Below are 22,109 nucleotides of genomic sequence, written 5' to 3'. Positions count from 1 at the left end.
CAGTTGTAACATTGACTGGAGCAAAGGTGACCACCATACCAGGCTTAAGAACACCAGTCTCCACTCGACCCACTGGTACAGTACCAATACCACCAATTTTGTAGACATCTTGGAGAGGCAGACGCAAGGGCTTATCAGTTGGACGAGTTGGTGGCAGAATGCAATCCAGGGCTTCAAGCAGTGTGGTTCCACTGGCATTCCCATCTTTACGGGTGACTTTCCATCCCTTGAACCAAGGCATGTTAGCACTTGGCTCCAGCATGTTGTCACCATTCCAACCAGAAATTGGCACAAATGCTACTGTGTCGGGGTTGTAGCCAATTTTCTTAATGTAGGTGCTGACTTCCTTAACGATTTCCAAGTATCTCTCCTGGCTGTAGGGAGGCTCAGTGGAATCCATTTTGTTAACACCAACAACAACGGGTTTGCCGCCAGAACACAGGTGTCATGAAAACCACCGCTAAACCTAAACCAAAATGGGAAAGGAAAAGACTCACATCGACATCATCGTCATTGGACACGTAGATTCGGGCAAGTCTACCACTACTGGCCATCTGATCTACAAATGTGGTGGGATCGACAAAAGAACTATCGAAAAATTTGAGAAGGAGGCTGCTGAGTTGGGAAAAGGCTCCTTCAAGTATGCCTGGGTCTTGGATAAACTGAAAGCTGAACATGAACATGGTATCACCATTGATATCTCCCTGTGGACATTCGAGACCAGCAAGTATTATGTGACCATCATTGATGCTCCAGGACACAGAGACTTTATCAAAAACATGATTACAGGCACATCTCAGGCTGACTGTGCTGTCCTGATTGTTGCTGCTGGTGTTGGTGAATTTGAAGCAGGTATCTCCAAGAATGGGCAGACCCGTGAGCATACCCTTCTGGCTTAAAAGATTTTATTTATTTGAGACAGAGAGAGAGAGAGAGCACAAACAAGGGGGAGGGGCAGAGAGAAAGGGACAAGGAGCCTCCTAACTGAACAGGAAGCCTGATATGGGGGCTTGATCCCAGGATCTGGGGATTGTAACTTGAACCAAAGACAGATACTTAACCAACTGAGCCACCAAGGCACCCCTTACTTAATAGTTTAATAATATTTGATCTTATATACGTATATATAAATGTGGATAAAATAATCAAAATAAACATTTTAATTATCTCAAAAATGTCAGATATATCCAAATACATATTTAGTAAAATATTCAAAACCTCGAAATTTTATGTTAAAGACATTTACCTTCCTTTTACAACTCAGGCTGTTTCCACGGAAACAGCAGCTGGCACACAAGCAGAATGTTTATAACTTTGATATTTCAGCTCTGCTTGTCAGGTAAATGATGGAAATGTCATTTTTCAAAGAAACACCTGCAGCTTTTGGGTTCCAACAGGTTCACAGAATATAACATTTTACCTCCTAAAAAAGTTTTAGTTCATAATGTTTCTGTATAAATCATAACTATACCTGCTTTTAAAAGAGACTTAATTACTCTAGGTCTATTTTAGAAAATGACTTTTTAAATGTAATAACTGATTTTAGGTAACTTAGAATTATAATGGTCCACAGGGCTCTCAGAATCACAATGAAGAAAATTATCATGATAATTTGCCTTAGGTCAGACATTTACTGGAGGTAGATTTTGTCCAGAGCCACTTTTGTTCTGATACAGCATCTCTATTTTAGGAGTTCATTTCACTTTAGCCAAAAATTCATGATTCCAGGTTTCATTCTCAATGGTAGATCACACCTGGGTAGTGAACTGGTTCACCCCTACTCATGCCCTCTTCCCACCCCACCAACTACCCAACAAATATCAAAACTTGCTGTCTTTTGACACCCGTAACCTGTGGTGCTTGATATATTTCTTCCAGAGATAGGCTATAATGTGCTATTGCTCTGCTGGTTCAAAAATTCAATGAAACACTTATTAACATAGCCATCATCATTTCCTCCCATCAATGTATTTAGAAAATTTACCCATGATTAAATATTGTCAATAACAAAAACAAAAGTAAAGTAAAACAGAGATGATCTGGTAAATGAAGAGGTTTCTCAAATTAAAATTCCAAGATTATATTTCCAATTGAAGAAAACATGGTGGCAAATGGAAAATAAAATGATATTCTTAAAACATTACATTCTGAATTTCTCTAAAGGACTCAAGCAAGATGAACTAAAGGACTCATGGATCAGGGTAGCCCTTCACGTTGAAAAAAAAAGCACTTAAGCTTAAAACTTATTACCGATATATTTAGTCAAAACAACCTAATAATTGACCATAATAAGCTGTACTGTTTGTAATGGGAATTTACTTACTAAGGGCAAGTGATCAATTTTCAGTAATTCAATGGAGCTTATTGAGCAACTGCTTCATGCAAGATATTATCAAGGCTTTTGAATAACAGAAAGTAATTAAAGAGAAAATAATACCTCTTGGTAACAGCTCCCAAAGTCTACATCTAACCCCAACACAGATGAATGGATAAAGATGTGGTATGTAGGGATCCCTGGGTGGCGCAGCGGTTTGGCGCCTGACTTTGGCCCAGGGCGCGATCCTGGAGACCCGGGATCGAGTCCCATGTCGGGCTCCCGGTGCATGGAGCCTGCTTCTCCCTCTGCCTATGTCTCTGCCTCTCTCTCTCTCTGTGACTATCATAAATAAATAAAAATTAAAAAAAAAAGATGTGGTATGTATATATATATGTATATACACGCACACACACACACAAAGGAATATTACTCAGCCATTAGAAAGGACGAAAACCCACCATTTGCTTTGATGTGGATGGAACTGGAGGGTATTATGCTGAGTGAAGTAAGTCAATAGGAGAAGGATAATCATCCTATGATTTCACTCATGTGGGGAATATAAGAAATAGTGAAAGGGATTATAAGGGAAAGTAGGGAAAATGGGAAAAATTAGAGAGGGTGACAAAACATGAGAGACTCCTACTCTGGGAAATGAACAAAGAGTTGTGGAAGGTGAGTTGGGTAGGGGGATGGGGTGACTGGGTGATGGGCATTGAAGAGGGCACTTGATGGGATGAGCACTGGGTGTTATACTATATGTTGGCAAATCAATAAAAACAAAAATCAATCAATCAATCAATCAATCAAGCTATAGCTAAAAAAAAAAAAACCAAGTCAACAAACTACATTAAAAGAAGTTTCAAAAAACCTGAAATCTTGCCATTTGCAACAACATGGATGGAATTAGAGGATATTCTGCTATGCAAAATAGGTCAATCAGAGAAAGGTAATTATCAAAATGATCTCATACAGGGAATTTAAGAAACAAAACAAGATCATAGGGTAAGAGAGTAAAAAAATAAAACAAGAGGAAATCAGAGAGGGAGACAAACCGTAAGAGGCTCTTAATCATAGAGAACAAACTGAGGATTGCTGGAGACTAGGGGGTTGGGGGGAATGGGGTCCCTGGATGATGAGCATTAAGGAGGGCATGTGATGTAATGAGCACTGGGTATAATATAAGACTGATGAATCACTGACCTCTACCTTTGAAACCAATAATACATTATATGTTAGTTAATTGAATTTAAATAAAATTTTAAAAAAGAAACAAAAAAATTAAAAGTGTGCCCAAATGTATCATGGGTTTCAATTATCAAATTCTTTTTTAAAATATTTTATTTATTTATTCATGAGAGATACAGAGAGAGAGAGAGGCAGAGACACAGGCAGAGGGTGAAGCAGGCTCCATGCAGGGATCCCAAGGTGGACTCGATCCCGGGTCTCCAGGATCACACACTGGGTTGACGGCAGTGCTAAACCGCTGAGCCACCCGGGCTGCCCCAATTATCAAATTCTGTGCTGATCTCAGATTACTGTATGTTCTCTTGAAGAAAAAAGGGCAAACAGACTTATGCAAAGGTGTTTGTGGATTAATTAAAAAGCTAAAACACTTGTAAAACAAAGGAAAACAATATTAAAAATTAAAAATGCATATGTACTATGACCAAATAATCCCAGTTTTGGAATTCATACTAACAAAAATATTGCAGTAGGGAACTTTTCTCGGTGTAAAAAAAAGGAACAATTGATTGTTGGGGAACTGTTATTAAATAATATTATATTTGCCTTCTCAAAAAATTAATTAAGTAGAATAATTAGTTACTACTATTTTTGCCCAATTGAAATTTTGTTTATGGTATTTTGTTAAATTATGTCAAAAGTTGCTAGTGAGTGCATGAAGTATGTGCTTATTACTATGATATAAAATTGTAGTAAATAAAAATACATATGTTCATGCGTCTAATACACACATACAAAAAGCATGAGAAAAAATACTAAAGTAAACGGATTGGCAATTTTTGGCTAATTTGAAAGATGTGGAATTGTAAGAATAGAAAAAGCAGATTATTGATATTTTCTTTATGTATTTTTTGGCCTCTTTTGTATAGCACACATTACTTTTTAACTAAAATAAAATAAAGACATATATAAGATGCAAGGCAAAAGGAGGCATGGTTTACTGTATTCTTATAATAAAATAAGAGACAAGAAAGGTGTTAAGAAAATCATAAGAAAAATAAAATACATTTACAGAGTCCTGTAAAAAAAAAACCTACTTTTGGGTAGACCCACACAGTTCAAATCTGTGTTGTTCAAGGATCAACTATGCATTTTTTCAGGCTGGTTTAATTATTCTGACTAACTATACTCATTTAAAACTCTTAAGTCAGTGTCAATTATGCGTTTACTTTTCCTGAGTGAGTTGAAAGAGGAAACAAAGGATAGAATTAACAATATTTACAGCCCCTTATAGACTCATTAACTTGAAATATTATTCAAGATTCACATATTTTTCCTGAAGTGCATTTTGTTTTTGTCATTCTTAATAGGATATGACAAATTTATTGACAGTCATTTAATCTTTCAGTTCTCGGCCTGTTAATTTATAATAAATGACATAATGGATTCCCTGCAAGTGTCTACCAGATTCATGGAATTTATGAATTAGAATAGTCTTTCAATATAATCCAGACCAAGCACTAACTCAGTTTGTAATTTCTTTATCAGAAGATAATTCAGTTTCTCTCTGAATATGTCCCTTGTCAGAGAGCTCACTCTCTCTAATAGTAATCTAATGAATTCAGGAGCATTTTGATTGTTTGAAATATCTTCCATTATGTTGAGGCCTAGGGACCTCCCAGAACATCTTTGTACTTAATTACAAAAAATAAAATAAACAAAAACAAACAAAACTCATAAATTTCCATCTGCTAGCATTACATAGTATAAGCTTTCTTCCATATGAAAATATTTTAAATTGTGAGGCAATTGCCAATCTTCACAATATATATTAACTATTTCCATATTTTTAATAATTATTTATATGAGGACCCAAATTCATTCTACTTAATTTAATCAGGGACTAAACCCCTATTCATATCATTTTTTAATATCATTTCACAAATAAAGATTTGCATTTCTACCCAACATCACAACTAGACCATGGGAATCTGAGAACAAGGATATTGTTTTGTCTTGCTTTGTACACTTACCTAGTGACACACTGACTAATATAAATTAGTTAATAGATTTTGATGTAAAGACTATTTTTAAAAGCTATTAGTAGTATATAGAACTGAACACTGCATCCCAGCTGTAGCTTACTCAGATTATAAATTGCAACTCCCTTGATTCAATTCTAAATTTCTATTTCCTAATCTTAGTATATTATTCCGCACATGTGTATATTTCTAAACACAATGTCATGCTGTGAGTTTATGTTATTTTCATGTGAAATCAATAAAATCAATTAAATGTGGTCTCTTCTATGCAAAAATTAGCTGAAAATGTTTTAATATAAAAAGAACACTCATGGGCAGCCCCGGTGGCGCAGCCGTTTAGCGTCGCCTGCAGCCCAGGGTGTGATTCTGGATCTAGTCCCACGTCCGGCTCCCTGCGTGAAGCCCGTTTCTCCTTCTGCCTGTGTCTCTACCTCTCAGTCTCTCTCTCTTTCTCTGAATAAATAAATTAAAAATCTTAAAAAAAAAAAAACCCACTCATTTAAATAAAATTAAATACAAATAATGCACGCTGGCTGATTTCCTGTAAAACTTGTGAGTGTATTTATTTCCTACAGTTTTAATCATACATCGATATAGATTGATAGATTCCCAGTGGATATTTGACTTGTTAATATTATATGTCCCAAGATTGGTTCTGATTCATTGCACAAAATGTTTCAAAAAACAACTTGGACACAGATGTAGGAAATTTGACAAAGCACAAATTACACTGGATACGGTTTGGAATACTTGAATTCTATCCAGTTCCAGTTCTGTTCCTTGAATATGGTAACATTTTAGGCAATTCAAAATCCCATAAACTATCAGGTACCTTAATTTATGAATGGGGATAAAATAATATGTTAATGAGTAGTTGTGATGCTCCAATGGCATTTTGTGGATGCGCTTCAGAACACAGAAATTAGTATATAAATAATGGGTTTTTTAAAGATTTTATTTATTCATGAGAGACACACATAGAGAGAGAGAAAGAGAGGCAGAGACATAGGCAGGGGGAGAAGCAGGATCCCCTCAGGGAGCCTAGTGCAGGACTCAATCCCCAGACCCTAGGACCATACTCTGAGCCAAAGGCATATGCTTAACCATTGAGCCACCCAGGCATCCCAATAATGGTTGTTTAAAAGATCAATAAGCTTGACCTAAATATTGTATTGATTTTTCTTTTTTTCTTTTTAATGTCAAGTAAGAAGTCTACAGTTTTCTCAGTCTCCTTTCTATGGCTTTACGATATTAATGCCTTTTTCTCTCTTAATCTCTTTGCTTATCTTCCTGCCTTTTACATTCATCATAAAGGTTTCATGATGAGAACAGATTTGTTTTTAGTATTTGAGAATGTAGTACATCTGAACCTGGATATTACTTCATTTAAATCATGTATGTATGTTTTCACCTTGTCAAGGAATTTAGTTTGCTTTTTATAAGGTGGATTTAGGGACTCCTGGGTGGCTCAATCGGTTAATAATTTGACTCTTGATTTTGGCTTAGGTTATGATCTCAGTGTTCAGGGATTGAGCTCCTTGGGCTCTGTGCTGAGTGTGAAGCCTGCTTGGGATTCTTTCTCTCTCTCTCTTCCTCTGCCCTCCCCCTGCTTGCACTCTCTCTCTCAAAAAATAAATAAAATAATAAAATAAAATAAAATAAAATAAAATAAAATAAAATAAAAATAAAAAAATTATAAGATGGATTTAATAGTTAATAATTTAAAATGATTCTCCATATTGGCTCCACAAAAGAAGAGAAAATATGTATGGAAACTATGTTTTTATCCATCTTACACTTATTAACATCAAATCAGCTTGGGCATGTAGATAATTTTTGTCTATTTTTTCTTTGACTATCTAAATTATTATTATTATTTTTTTTAAAGATTTTGCTTTTCTTTTTTTTTTTAATTTTTATTTATTTATGATAGTCACAGAGAGAGAGAGAGAGAGGCAGAGACATAGGCAGAGGGAGAAGCAGGCTCCAGGCACCGGGAGCCCGACGTGGGATTCGATCCTGGGTCTCCAGGATCGTGCCCTGGGCCAAAGGCAGGCGCCAAACTGCTGCGCCACCCAGGGATCCCGACTATCTAAATTATTGAAATTCAGTTTATTTTGAAAACAAACTTTCTGATACTGTTTTTACAAGGCTGTTGTTATATCAGGTATACTACGCTACATAATAATCTACCCCTAACTCAATTGCTTAAACAAGAAGCATTTAATAGCTCAGGAGTCTGCAGGTTAGCAGGTAGTTGTTTTACTCTCAGTAAGTTCATTCAAACAGCTGCTGATTTTGTGGGATTTGGCTTTTAAGAAAGCCACAGGGGGCATGTTATGTCTCTAGTATACATAGTCTCCATTACCCCACTAGCTAGCCTATATGTGTCCATGTGACAACAATGGAAAGGGTTGCTTCTATCACTGGTTAATGAGCCAGCCCAGAATATAGGGGTGGAAAAATAAGTTCATTAAACATTTGAAGATCAATTACTGTAATCCACCATCACAATAGGCTAAAGAAGAAAAATTATTTGATAATATCAGTTGATGCAGAAAAAGCATTTGGTAAAAATCCAACAACCATTCATGATAAAAATTCTCAGCAAGTTAGGAATAGGGGAGAACCACTTCAATTTGATGAAGATCATGTACAAAAACCAACAACATCATACTTAGTGTTAAAAGACTGAGCACTTGGGAACCCTGGGTGGCGCAGCGGTTTGGCGCCTGCCTTTGGCCCAGGGCGCGATCCTGGAGACCCGGGATCGAATCCCACGTCGGGCTCCCGGTGCATGGAGCCTGCTTCTCCCTCTGCCTGTGTCTCTGCCTCTCTCTCTCTCTCTCTGTCTCTCTGTTACTATCATAAATAAATAAAAATTAAAAAAAAAAAAAGACTGAGCACTTTCCCTGTAATATTAGGAAGAAGCAAGAATGTCTGTTTTCATCACTCTTATTCAACCAAGTACCTAATATACTAGCCATTACAATTAGGCATAAAAATGAAATAAGATCATAGAGGGGTGCCAGGTGTCTGACTTCAGCTCACTCAAGGCATGATCTTGGGGTCCTGGAATGGATCCCTGCATCGAGCTCCCAGCTCAATGGGGAGTCTACCCCTCCCCTAGCTCATGCTCTCTTCCTCTCTCTCTCAAATAAAATATTTTTTAAAAATGATATAAGATCATACAGATTGGAAAGAAGTAAAACTGTTCTTACTTGCAGATATTGTATGCATAGAATATCCCCCCAAAATCTACAAAAATAGTCTTAGAACTGTAAGGTCAACAAGGCCAATAGGGCACAATATCAATACACAAAATTCAATTTCAATTCTAAGTGCTAATAATGAACAGGTGTAAAAGCAAATTTAAAATGCAAACACATTTATAATTACTCCAAAAGAAATCAAATGCTTAGGTATAAACTTAACAGAGCATTTAGGATCTATATGCTGAAAATTACAAAATTATTTTGAAATAAATCAAGGCTTAAAAAATCAAGACATACTGTATTCATAGAGTCAACAAAGTAAAAATGTCAATTACTTCCAAATTGATTTATAGAGCTAATGCAATTCTTGTCAAAATTCCAGAAAACTTTCTGCAAATATAGACAAGCTATTTCTAAAATTTATGTAGAATGGAATAGGCACTAGGATAGGTAAAATTATACTAAAAAATAATAAGGAGGAAATAATTATCTGCTATTAAAGCCTATTACCTAGTACAATAGTCAAGACAGACAATTACTGGTTGAGGAAAAAGACACATAGATGAATATAAAACAAAATTAAAAACTCAGAAACAGACCCACATAAATAAAATATATCCAACTGATTTTGGCAAAGGTGTAAAATAAATTCAGTGTAGAAAGGATACATAGATATCCTTTTCAACAAATGTCTCTAGATCAACTAAACACCCACAAAAAGGAAACATTAACTTAAACCTCACATTTTACACAAAAATAAAATCAAAATGGTTCAGGACAAATATAAAACAAAACTGAATTTTTGAAAAAAAAAATCAACAAGATCTTTAACTAGGCATTGAATTTTTAGGCTTGACACCAAAATAATGATGACCAAAAGACTAAGCAAGTTGGGAGTCTGAGGAAAGAATTAATAATCCATAGATTTCTATTCCCAAGGTAATAAATTATATTTATGTAATTTCTTTCACTTCAGTTTTCAGGTTCTTCTCCAACTTCATTCTTTCATTTTTTTTTCTTCTTAATAACTTTTTGTTAGTTATTTCAAATAATTTAATAATTATACCAGAAAGTTCGTTCATATCAAATTATATCATTCTAGAAATTGAAGTATTCAAAAAAATTTTTCTGATGATTTTTACTACCTCATTTTTCACAACCTAATGAAGCAATAATTTTTCAAATTACCTATATCTATCTTATAAATAGGCTTATGCATTTCTGAATCCCAGCAAACACATACTTAAAAATCATAGATTTCACTTACATGTGGAATATGAAATAACCAAACTCACAGAAACAGAGAGTAGAGTCATGGTTATCATAGGCTGTGGGAGAGAGAAATCGGTGAAATGTTATAGATGAATAAGCTATTGAGATCACATGTACAACAATGCAAACTATATTTAGCAACACTTTATTATATACTTGATATTTATCAAGGAGGTAAATCTGAAGTATTCTCATTACAGAAATAAAACAAAAAAAAAAGCAAAAAAGTAACAATCTGAGGTGATAGGTATGCTAATTAGCTTGAATGTGGTGATTTATTTTTCACATGGTATATTTCTATGAAATAATCAGATTGTACACATTAAATATGTAGAATTCACAATTGTCAAAAACACTAAATAAAAAATAAAGACTACAGGTTTAAATTTATGTAAAACATAAAATTGGAGAACTGAACAAATCCCTTTTCTCTAGGCAGCCTGTTCTACCTTTTTTACTTACTTTATGTGTTTTTTAGATATATAATTCTAAAACTTAAGTTGTTATATTTAGTCCTAATCACCATAAGACTTATAAACTCATGATATTAATACATTAAGGTCCTAATTTTATTGGCAACTTGAACACATCTACTGTGTTCTATTTTATAATAGAAATGTTATTTCTGAGTTGAGAGATTATATTGTTCTTGTTATAATTTTTTTCCATTAACTTACTTGATAATTTGATAATAAACATATTTTAGAATATTTTTCTCATGTGATATGTTGACAGTCTAATTATGCATTTTTCATTTTTTGAAACTGCATTTCCTTTCACTGATTTAAAGTCTGAGGTAAAATATTATTTGCTTTTATGTTGGTTTTCTCTGTGTATTTATCTAATTTACTTCACTTGCAACACTAATATAGTAAATTAGATGGCTAATGAAAAAATATGCTTGTTGGAAAAAAGGTAGTATGTTGAAGACACAAACCACAAGTTTAAGCATTTCATATGTTAATGCTTCCCCAGCTCTATTTTGGAGAATTTTTGTTGAAAGTAGTGATGAAAATATGAAGTGGAACAGGCATGATGAGGGGTAGCCAAAGCTAATTATCTTGGCTGATTGAGAAATCAGGTAACGCAAAGGAGGATGCATATAGTAAAGAGAAGTAGATATTAACAAGAACATTCATTAATAACTATAAAACAATTCTATTTTAGCTTGGACCAAATCATAAATTTTTGTATCATACAATATGAATTTAAACTAACAAGAAATCCTACAAATAGTTAACCACTCAATTCTGAAATAAACAACATTGAACAAGTGGAAAACAAGATGGCCAAATGATTGCTTAATCATTTTTATAAATGACTGCTGTAGTGTGCATCTTGGTCCTCATCAGGGATCTGTAACTTGTCCTTTAGTTATCACTGTAACAATCCCTAAATGGGGTTTGCTATTCCAGAGCAACAAAAAGAATCCTTAACCAGTCCCTCAGAGGAGAGATGTAATCTTAGTCATACTGCAAATAGTTGACATTTGCCAAACAAACATAAAGGGCAAGATCTCAAATTCATAATTCACAAATTGAAGTCTTCATCTGTGTGCTAGCCACATTCAGTTTCTGATATTGTTTTGGGTTTGAAATATCCAGACAGAGGCCTCCCTCACTTACCAATGAATATGTTAGTATCTTTCAAACATCTGAAAACCCTACTAGTAGAAATACCTCTTTATTTTAATTTCCTTTAGGGGAAATTATATTATTTTCATACATAATTAGGTGAGTTAGATAATCACTTGCTTGAAAATATTGTTCTGGGATGAATTCTGATGAACAAGGCATGAGTGAGTGCACGTGTTTGTGTGCACACACATGCTAACACATTCAGAAGCTAAAACTACAGTATTTTACCCCTTCTTTTTTTCTACTACTAATTGTTTTCCTACAATAATTCAAAATCATCATTATGTAATTAACTTTAATCTTGGTCAGCAGTATCACTTCAAATTAAAATATTGGTAAATATATTCTATGTATGGACATGGGTATGTTAATGTCTACACAAATAAATATTAAGCCTTTTGTGATCAATGACTAAATCCTTCTTTTTTCTTGCAATACAATTTCCAAATTTTAGATGATAGATTATAGAAGGGAAAATGCTTCACATTTTTATCTGGATAGATCTGCTTCTTATTTGGATTCCAAGCTTTATATCACACACAAAGATTATAAAATTTAAGTGCACTTTATTATAAAGAAATTCTTTCTACCTTCATAATTTTATAGTAATCTAATATTTCTATAAGTGAGAAACTTAGTATGGAGGACACAGAAAAAATATATGAGCCAATTATGAAATGGTGTAATCCTTGAAAGCTTACCTTTAAGATTAGTAACTAACAGGGTTTATGTAATCATTTTAAAATTAAGTAGAGGGATCCCTGGGTGGCGCAGCGGTTTGGCACCTGCCTTTGGCCCAGGGCGCGATCCTGGAGACCCGGGATCGAATCCCACGTCGGGCTCCCGGTGCGTGGAGCCTGCTTCTCCCTCTGCCTATGTCTCTGCCTCTCTCTCTCTCTCTCTCTCTCTGTGTGTGACTATCATAAATAAAAATAAAAAATTTAAAAAAAAATAAATAAAATTAAGTAGATATTGCTTATAATATAACCTAATAGATTAATAATTAAAGAGTTTGTTGAATATATACATATTTAACATTTCCTTTCAAATCAATGTCATCTTTAAGTCAAAAATTAGGAAAGGCAAAGAGAAGAGTTTTCAATTAATGAGTTTTAATTCATGAACTTTTCAAGCATGAAATTTGCTCTGTGAGTCATTCCTAAATTGTTTTCTTTGGCTTTTATTCGCAAGTATCAGGCATCACCCTTGTTCATGTAAATATAATACATGCTATTGTAATTGATTAGCGATTTCCCCTGAGAAGCCTCATGCGCCTATATAAGAACCAGCCTTTTAAAATCATTTCTATATTGATTTTAATAAATCCTCACAGACTAATACAGCATATGCACATCTACCCACTGCTACCATGTAGCACAAGTTAACATATCATAATATTTATTTCATATCTTGTGGAGATGATAATATCTGTGCAACACTTCTAGAACGAGTGTCATTCAGTATTTTTGTGTGTTGAGCATCCCATGGCAATAGGAGGACTTCTCTTCAACTTAATAATAGCTATGAATCCCAGTTTAGATTCCAGTTTCTAAATGAATTTCTCCAGGGGCAGGAACAAACTCTATTATAATATCTCTTTAACACTATTAACTACTTTTCTGATTTTGAACACCTAGGGGTGTTCATATTCACTGTGTTGCACATTCCAGTTATGAAGCATGTCATTTCTCTATTCAAACACAGGTGGATCATGATCACCCTTATTTTATAGAAAACAGAATATATTTTTTGTTGTTTCCCAAAACTAAGTTTCAATTTAGATTTGTTTTGTTTTGTTTCGTTTTGGGGGTAAGGGAAGAAGAGAAAATGGAAAGTGATTGCTTAATGGGTCCAGGGTTTCTTTTGGGTGAGATAAAAATGTTCTGGCATTAGATAGTGTCAATCATTGAACAACATTGTGAATATATTAAAAATCATTAATTGTATACTTTGGTTAAGCTGGTAAATGTTTGTATTTTATTTCTGTAAAGAAAAAACTTAAAGTTAATTTTTTGCTGGATCATGAAAAAAAGATGAAAACAAAAGAAGTTGTAGTCAGGTAACTAGGAGTAATCAGACTATACAGAGCCAGATTGATCATATTCATGAATTCAGACTTAATCTAATTGAAACAACAATGGAGGATTTTAAGCTGTGAGATGGCTTAAACCCTGAAACCCACTTTTGAACTATTATTAGGCTGCTCTGTGAGTACGGGATAATAGCAAGGTAGAAATGAAGCCATTCTAATTGCAACCTCTTAGGTTGTTGCAATTGTCCAACCAAGAAATGATGGTAGCTTAGACAAAAGTTTTAAGAGAAGATGTGGTTACTTTTAGGAAATATTTGTTATACTCAAATAAGGCCAGTCAATGAATTATCTTGAGGCATTTGGGGTTCAGATGCTATTAGGTCAAACAGGCTAGAATAACTGAGTGTGTGCTTATAGCTCTTATTAAGAAAATATCACGGATCCACCTCGTCTGGACTATACTCACACCTTCGCTTGCAACACCCTTAGTACTCTAGCCCTCTGGTCCTCTTTCAGAACTGTGCACCCATTTGCCTCAGGCTTGTGATGATTAATTTTATGTCAACCTGTTGGGCTATGGTGCCCAGTTGTTTGATCAAAGGCTACTAGAGATGTTGCTATGATGGTATTTTGTAGATGTGATTCACATTTACAATAGTTAATTGTAAGTAAAGGATATTACTCTTGATAATGCTGGTGAAGGTCTTAATCCTATCAGCTGAAGGTTTTAAGAGTAAAAACTGAGATATCCCAAAGAAGCAATTCTGCCCCAAGACCACAATATAGATATCCTGCCTGGGTACCAGACTGCTAGACTATCGTATTTATTTTGGACTCAAAGATGCAACGTCTTTTCTGACTTTCCATCTTAATGGCCTACCCTTGGGATTTTGATACTAGTCTACTGTGCACACATATACATACACACATATACAACTTTAGAAATGTATTTCTAGATTCAAATCTACTGGAAAAAGATAATTGTATCTTGTCTGAAATAAATCCATGGAAGATTAAGGATGGCTATGAAATCTTTGCCAGTTATCCTATTGAGAAGTAGATTTATATTCCCAACCTTTTTTTTTTAATTTATTTATGACAGTCACACACACAGAGAGAGAGAGAGAGAGAGAGAGAGGCAGAGACATAGGCAGAGGGAGAAGCAGGCTACATGCACCGGGAGCCCGACGTGGGATTCAATCCTGGGTCTCCAGGATCGCTCCCTGGGCCAAAGGCAGGCGCTAAACCGCTGTGCCACCCAGGGATCCCTATTCCCATCCTTTTAAAATGAGCTTGCCCATGACTTGCTTTGGTCAAGTAAGTATGCTGGAAATGATTCTTTGTTAAAGTCTGACATTGGACCTCAATAGTCCCGCAGCTTCCTTTTTCATACCTAGAATACTCCTTAGAAGCTACATGCCACGTAAGTTGTCTGAGTTTCCTTAGATCAGCACAATGTGTGAAGGACCAAGAGAGCCACATGGAGAAAGAGAAACATGTGGATGTGTAGTGAGGTGCCAAGGATGTAATAAAGCCTTCTTGAATTTTCCAGCCCAATCCAGCCACTAATGCAGTGCAGCTGAGTCATGACGCGAGCCAATGCCACTTGAATCAGAAGAACTACATGGCTAAACCCAATTTAATGTTTGGCAAGATGTAATGGACATGTTAATAACACTGAAATTTTAATATACTGAAATTCTACTGTATAAAATGTATCACAAAATATGAAATACAAGCCATGAATGAGAAATGATATTTTTAAAAGAAGTAATGTAAATAGAACTAGGCCCAAAATTATATAGATGTTCTGTAAGACTATTAGACAAACACAATAGTTTAGTGTAAAAGTTTGTAAACAATTTTTAAAGTAGAAAAGCTAGTGTAGCTCATAAGTATAGAGTACTCAAGATGTTTAGCACTCAGGTAAGCTAATATACTAGTACTAACAATTTCATATTTATCATTTTGGTTAAAATTTAGAAGTTTGAAAGTTATAGCACATTGGGGAACATGTGGAGAAAATGGAACTCTCAAGCAGTGACAGTTAAAGTATAACTTGGTAAAACAGTTAAAGAAAGAATGGTTATACTGAGAGCCAGAGTTTGCATACATTTTGGATGTATATTTTTCAAGGAATTAGTTATATTTTAATTGGAGAGAGAACATTAAATATTAGTGTTAGTTTTGATACAGAATTAATCAATTTCCTAAGTTGCAATAAATGATAACTTTGGAGTTACTTTATACCAAAAAACTCATTTGTGTTTTCACCAAAACAAAATAAACTCTAGTAATGACCTGCTAATGTTAAAGCGACTATAAAAATGAGGACAAGAACGTGACAAAATTTATTATAACATGAAAAAAGGAGTGTTACATATGAGATATGACATTTGTATAAGAAATTACTTAAAGACAACATCAAAAACAATAAAAAATCATTAAAATTAATCCATATTATTTATACTAATAATCATATAACTAAATTAGAAACACAATAGGTCATCATACAGAGAGTGCACGTAGGTTATATTGATTACTAATAAGTATCTAGAAATATAAATCCAATAATTAAAGAAGTAAAAAATAAATTACCACGTTTAATCTGTCAAATTAGCAAAGATCTTGAAAAATGATAGTAATGTTAAATTGTGAATAAAAGAAGTTTGTTAAATGCAGTTGTCTTTTAAACATATCTGATGAGAACACAACTAATTTCTATTTTTTAATTTAATGTTGCATTTAGATAGTCATATCAAGAGGAAACCTAGGGATGTGCAAAGATTTTAGTAATAAAGATCTCAAAAGAATGGATAGAAAAGTCTAATAATTAAGAAGCAACATAAATGCATAGCCACAGGTGATGCTTCAATAAACTGCATGCTATGCATTTTAATATTGAAATTTTAAAAACACTAATGACACAGGACCATATTCTGACATAAGCTTTTTGAAAGTATTATATAAAACTTGATGTTTGCATATTAATTATACATAAGATAAAATTAAAGTTTAATAATTAAACATATGGCTAGGAATGTAGTTAAACATATGTTGTATATGTATATGTGTTGGATTTGGGTTCATTATATATTTTATTTTTAATCTTTATTAAATTCACTATAAGAGTTCTTATATTTTTAATAAACTGCTTACATACTTTTTAGCTAACTAATAAAGGATGATTAGTGAAACACTTTGATGTAGTTTGAGTGCTGAAAATGCAACAAACACTATAATTCTATCTTGTCAATCTTGAACTATAAACAACAATATACTTTTCAGAGCCAGCAATAAAATCTTACTAATTTTTTTTTTTTTGTATTTTCCCAAATCTATTTTTTCTTTTAGTTTGGCATCCATTTTACTGCCTCATGCGGTATTATCTCATGCATTTGCAATTGCAGTACCTTCTTTTTTTTTTTTTTTTTTTTTTTTTTTTTAATGATAGTCACAGAGAGAGAGAGAGAGGCAGAGACACAGGCAGAGGGAGAAGCAGGCTCCATGCACGGAGCCCGACGTGGGATTCGATCCCGGGTCTCCAGGATCGCGCCCTGGGCCAAAGGCAGGCGCCCAGCCGCTGCGCCACCCAGGGATCCCTTGCAGTACCTTCTTAACTGGCCTGTTGCTCATGTACCTTTAGCCCTCTAACACTGGCAACACAACACTACCCAAAAATAATCCTACTAAATAAAATCCAAATTACTCTCTCTTGTATCCAAGATTATGGTCTTTATAGTCTAGCCTTAAATCTATTTTATATATATGTATATATATACATATATATACATATATATAAATTAGATATCTATTGTAGTCACACATTAAATAAAAATGTGGCATGATCAATAATCCTGTTATTTCATATCATGAGGTATAATTTTATTCTATTTCATTGAGAAGAAATACCCTTAAAAATCTCCTTTCCCTAAGGGAGACAGAACGTAAAGACTGCTAACTCTGGGAAACGAACTAGGGGTGGTGGAAGGGGAGGAGGGCGGGGGGTGGGAGTGAATGGGTGACGGGCACTGGGGGTTATTCTGTATGTTAGTAAATTGAACACCAATAAAAAATAAATTAAAAAAAAATCTCCTTTCCCTGACAACCTTCTCATCATATACATCCATCTAAATGTTCTGGCAGAATTTATGACTTCATTGTAGTCCCATTCAACTTTTGTCTCCTTGATCAACTCAGGGTAAAGTGGATTATGTTTACACTAAACCCTTGCTTTCATTTTAGTCATTACCCATGATCCATATCTCTTCATGCTATTTCTTATTCTCGTATGTTTCTTTCTACTCTGTTAGATCAAGTTTCATAAAACAAAATAATAAAAGCAATTTTATTTCCTCAAACTTACATACTAATTACTTGACCCACTAAAGGAGACACTATAAAAAGAAGTAAAAGAAGACAAAGCCAGTACTACCAAATATAAATTGATAGTGATGGGACATTACAATTAGGAAATATTTGGAGTAGAATAATTGCCATACAGATTCTTTGGTATGTTTAAGAGCTCATAAATATGTAAAGTAGGTAGATCATAATTAACAAAAAGGTAAATCTAACATCTAATTACTGTTCTTCATCCATCCTGAATGAATAGTTGTACTCTTATATACTCTTTGATTGTCATAAATGATTTATAATAATAATAATAACAACAACAAACAACAGCAAAAAATGGGATAGATAGACCATAGTTCAGCATCTCAAACTGGAATGATGTCTGCTCAAAGTTTCTAGTAGTCAAAAATTCAAGGAGGTATTCAATCACCTTATGGAAATGCCTCTCATTACTGTCATATGGTATGAGAATGAATACTTTTGCTAAATGTATTCAAGTATAAACAAAATGAGAGAATGAAAGGGTATTTAGGTATTTAGAGAAGGCAAGAGGATCCATCATTAAGAAGCACGAAGGATAGGAATGAATTTAAAAATATATACATATGACTAAACTTCTTATTTGCAGATTTAGGGAACTTTCTGTGTGTTTGCTTGTTTTAAGATTCACATTGCTTCAGGCATCTATCATGTATGATAATTGAGCTTTGATTTTTTTTTTTTTAATGTTGGTGTTTTAACGATGTACTTGTAGCTGCCAGCACTTGGCACAGTTGAACAATTTCAAATTTTCTAAGAGGCCAATTTTATTACAAGGTGGAAGAACGAATAAGGAAGCCTATAAACAGGAAGCAATAACAACTTCAGCAGGGCCATTTTTCTATCACCAAAATCACCTATTCCCTCACAAAACAGTGTTTGTTAAACTGAGTTACAATAGCAGTTTAAGATTCCTAAATTTTGTAAAAGGTATCTAAAATTCAAACAAGCTTCTTTGAAAAAAAAAAAGATTTTATCTATTTATTCATGAGAGACACACAGAGAAAGAGAGGCAGAGACACAGGCAGAGTGAGAAGCAGGCTCCATACAGGGAGCCCAACGTGGGACTCAATCCTAGGTCTCCAGGATCACGCCCTGGGCTGAAGGCGGCGCTACACCGCTGAGCCACCCCGGTTGCCCTCAAATAAGCTTCTTAGTTTCTGAGTTCCAACTCCACTTTGTCATGTTTCTATATAGTCATCAGTCATTTCTCAACATATGTGAGAAATATAAAAATAATAAAATTAAAAAGGATTGAAACCTAATTTGATATGTAAAGAATACTGCATCATTAATCCATTTATAAACAATTACTTTTTAAATGTGTTCATTTTCATCATAAATAGCTATAAGAAAGCTTACTAAATTATTCCATCATTTCACTATTACATTAATTTTTTTAGGGAAATTAAAATAGCTCTTATGTAGAAGATTAGGTAATACAGAAACCTAAAACAGTGAACACAGAGCCCCATTCTGTAAAGAACCAGGGGATTACTGACAGTCATAAAGAATAAAGAAAGACTGTTTTGTATTGAATATTAGATCTGTTCCTCCATGGATGAGTGATGAAGCAAGTCTTGACAATAAAACAAGTAGTAGAATTTTGTTCTAAACAATCTTCTCAGTGTAGATCCAGAATCTACTAGAAGATATTATTTTGCCACACACTGGTTGGAAATATTTTCTTTAAGAAAATACGAAGAGCTAGTATCCAAGATCTATAAAAAAACTTATTAAACTCAACACCCAAAAAACACATAATCCAGTCAAGAAATGGGCAGAAGACATGAATAGACATTTCTACAAAGGAGACATACAGATGGCCGACAGACACATGAAAAAGTGCTTAACATCACTTGTCATCAAGGAAACACAGATCAAAGCCACAATGAGATACCACCTCTCACAAGTCAGAATGGCTAAAATTAGCAACTCAGGAAATAACAGATGTTAGAAAGGATGTGGAGAAAGGGGAACCCTCTCACACTGTTGGTGGGAATGCAAGCTGGAATTGCCACTCTGGAAAACAGTATAAAGGTTCCTCAAGAAGTTACAAATGGAACTACTCTATGACCCAGCAATTGCACTACTGGGTATTTGCCTCAAAGATACAGATGTAGTAAAACAAAGGAGCACCTGCACCCCAATGTTCATAGCAGCAATGTTCACAATAGCCAAACTGTGGAAGGAACTGAAATGTCCATTGACAGATGGATAAAGAAGATGTGATATATATACACACAATGGAATATTACTCAGCCATCAAAAAGGATGGATACTTACCATTTACATAGACAAGGAGGGAACTGGAGGTCATTATGCTAAGTGAAATAAGTCAATCAGAAAAGACAATTATCATATAGTTTCACCAATATGCAGCATACAAGAAGTAGTACAAAAGACCATAAGGGAGAAGGGAGGGAAAACTGAATGGGAAAAAAGAGAAAGAGACAAACCATGAGAGACTCTTAACTCTAGAAAACACACTGAGGGTTGCTTAAGAGGAGGTGGGAGGGAATGGAGTAACTGGGTGATGGACATTAAGGAGGATGTGTGATGTGATGAGCACTGGGTATTATATGCAACTGATGAATTATTGAAAACTAAATCTGAAATTAATGATATACTATATGTTAGCTAATTGTATTTAAATTTAAAAAAAAGAAAAGAAAATACTATGGCTCTGGACCAGATTTTACCATTGTAGTTACTTAAATCAGAACAATCCACTTACATTTAAATTCTCCCTCTTCTGTGGTGAGCACAAAATAACATATAGAGATGTTGAATCACTATGTTATACACCTGAAACTTAGGTAACATTGTATGTGGATTATACCCAAATAAAGAAATTAAAAAAAAAAAAAAACCACCCCACCTAATAGAATTCTACTTAATTACCAAACTAAGATTACCATATTTCCAAAAATGTAGGTCAAAGTGAACAAAGAAGGTATTGTGAATTAATTAATCTATTTTAAGAAAGTAATTTTATAATTGGCCTTAGCATCATTGGTAGGTTACTTTGTCCATTCCTCAGTCATTAGCAGCCAGCCAGCAAAAGAAGGAATTCATTTGTTTCCATTCATTAAATAAAATTTATTTCTAGATACCATTTTAAATGTGGAGAGATGAAACTGAAATAAAGCAGACATTAGAATTTCATTTTAAAAATGGAATTAAACCCCATGCAAATTACTCTAATTAAATTACATGCTCATTTTTTTGTGTTGTATCACTTTTCCTCATTAAAAAGATGAATACATAAAGAAGTGTAATCCTTGTCCACAAAATCAACAGATCTTTCATGTGTCATATATTCATAATGTCCCTTAGTGTTGGATTTGCATTTAAAATGTGAGCCAAGATGTGAAAAATCACACATAGGCAGAAAACTCTCTATAGACACAGACATCTGAAGAGGTGCCTGTGTATCATTCATTCTGGCAAGTACATGAACTACCTTATGCTGAAATACAGCATAACTACCTTTAATTTTCAATGGGGGTATAGTACATGCATAAATGATGTGTGTAACTGAAACCTCTCTTCTACTGAGGAATAAAATATTTTAGACATAATTCAACAGCTGCATTAGATAGACATTGCACTCAGTCCAGCCTTTTAAGTCACCAAAGTCATCAATTTGCAACATTCTTTATGCTTCAGAAATATTAGTCTTTCTCTGCTTTAAATACACTTCCATGACACAGAGTTGTACTCTGGCTTTATGTAGTAAAGTTACCTTGCCTGGATCTATTAAATTGTTGAGCATTTCTCCAAAGAGTAAATTTAATTTTACAATTAAGAGGATATATAATACAATTTGTAGTCAACTTGCCCCCAAAAAGATAAAAGTGATAATTAGATACATTTCAGATTTTATTTGGCCAGTAAGCAACTATTATAACTATATTAAGGAACTTTAAAAAGTAACCCGTCTGATAGTGTTGCCAATCTACTTGGGAATAGAATTGTCCTTAGGGGACACATTATTTTTGTAAAAGAAAATAT

Source organism: Canis aureus, chromosome 9 (genome assembly GCF_053574225.1).
Source record: "Canis aureus isolate CA01 chromosome 9, VMU_Caureus_v.1.0, whole genome shotgun sequence".
Lineage (NCBI taxonomy): Eukaryota > Metazoa > Chordata > Mammalia > Carnivora > Canidae > Canis > Canis aureus.
The sequence above is the reverse complement of the archived record's forward strand: the minus strand, read 5'-3'. Positions refer to the sequence as shown.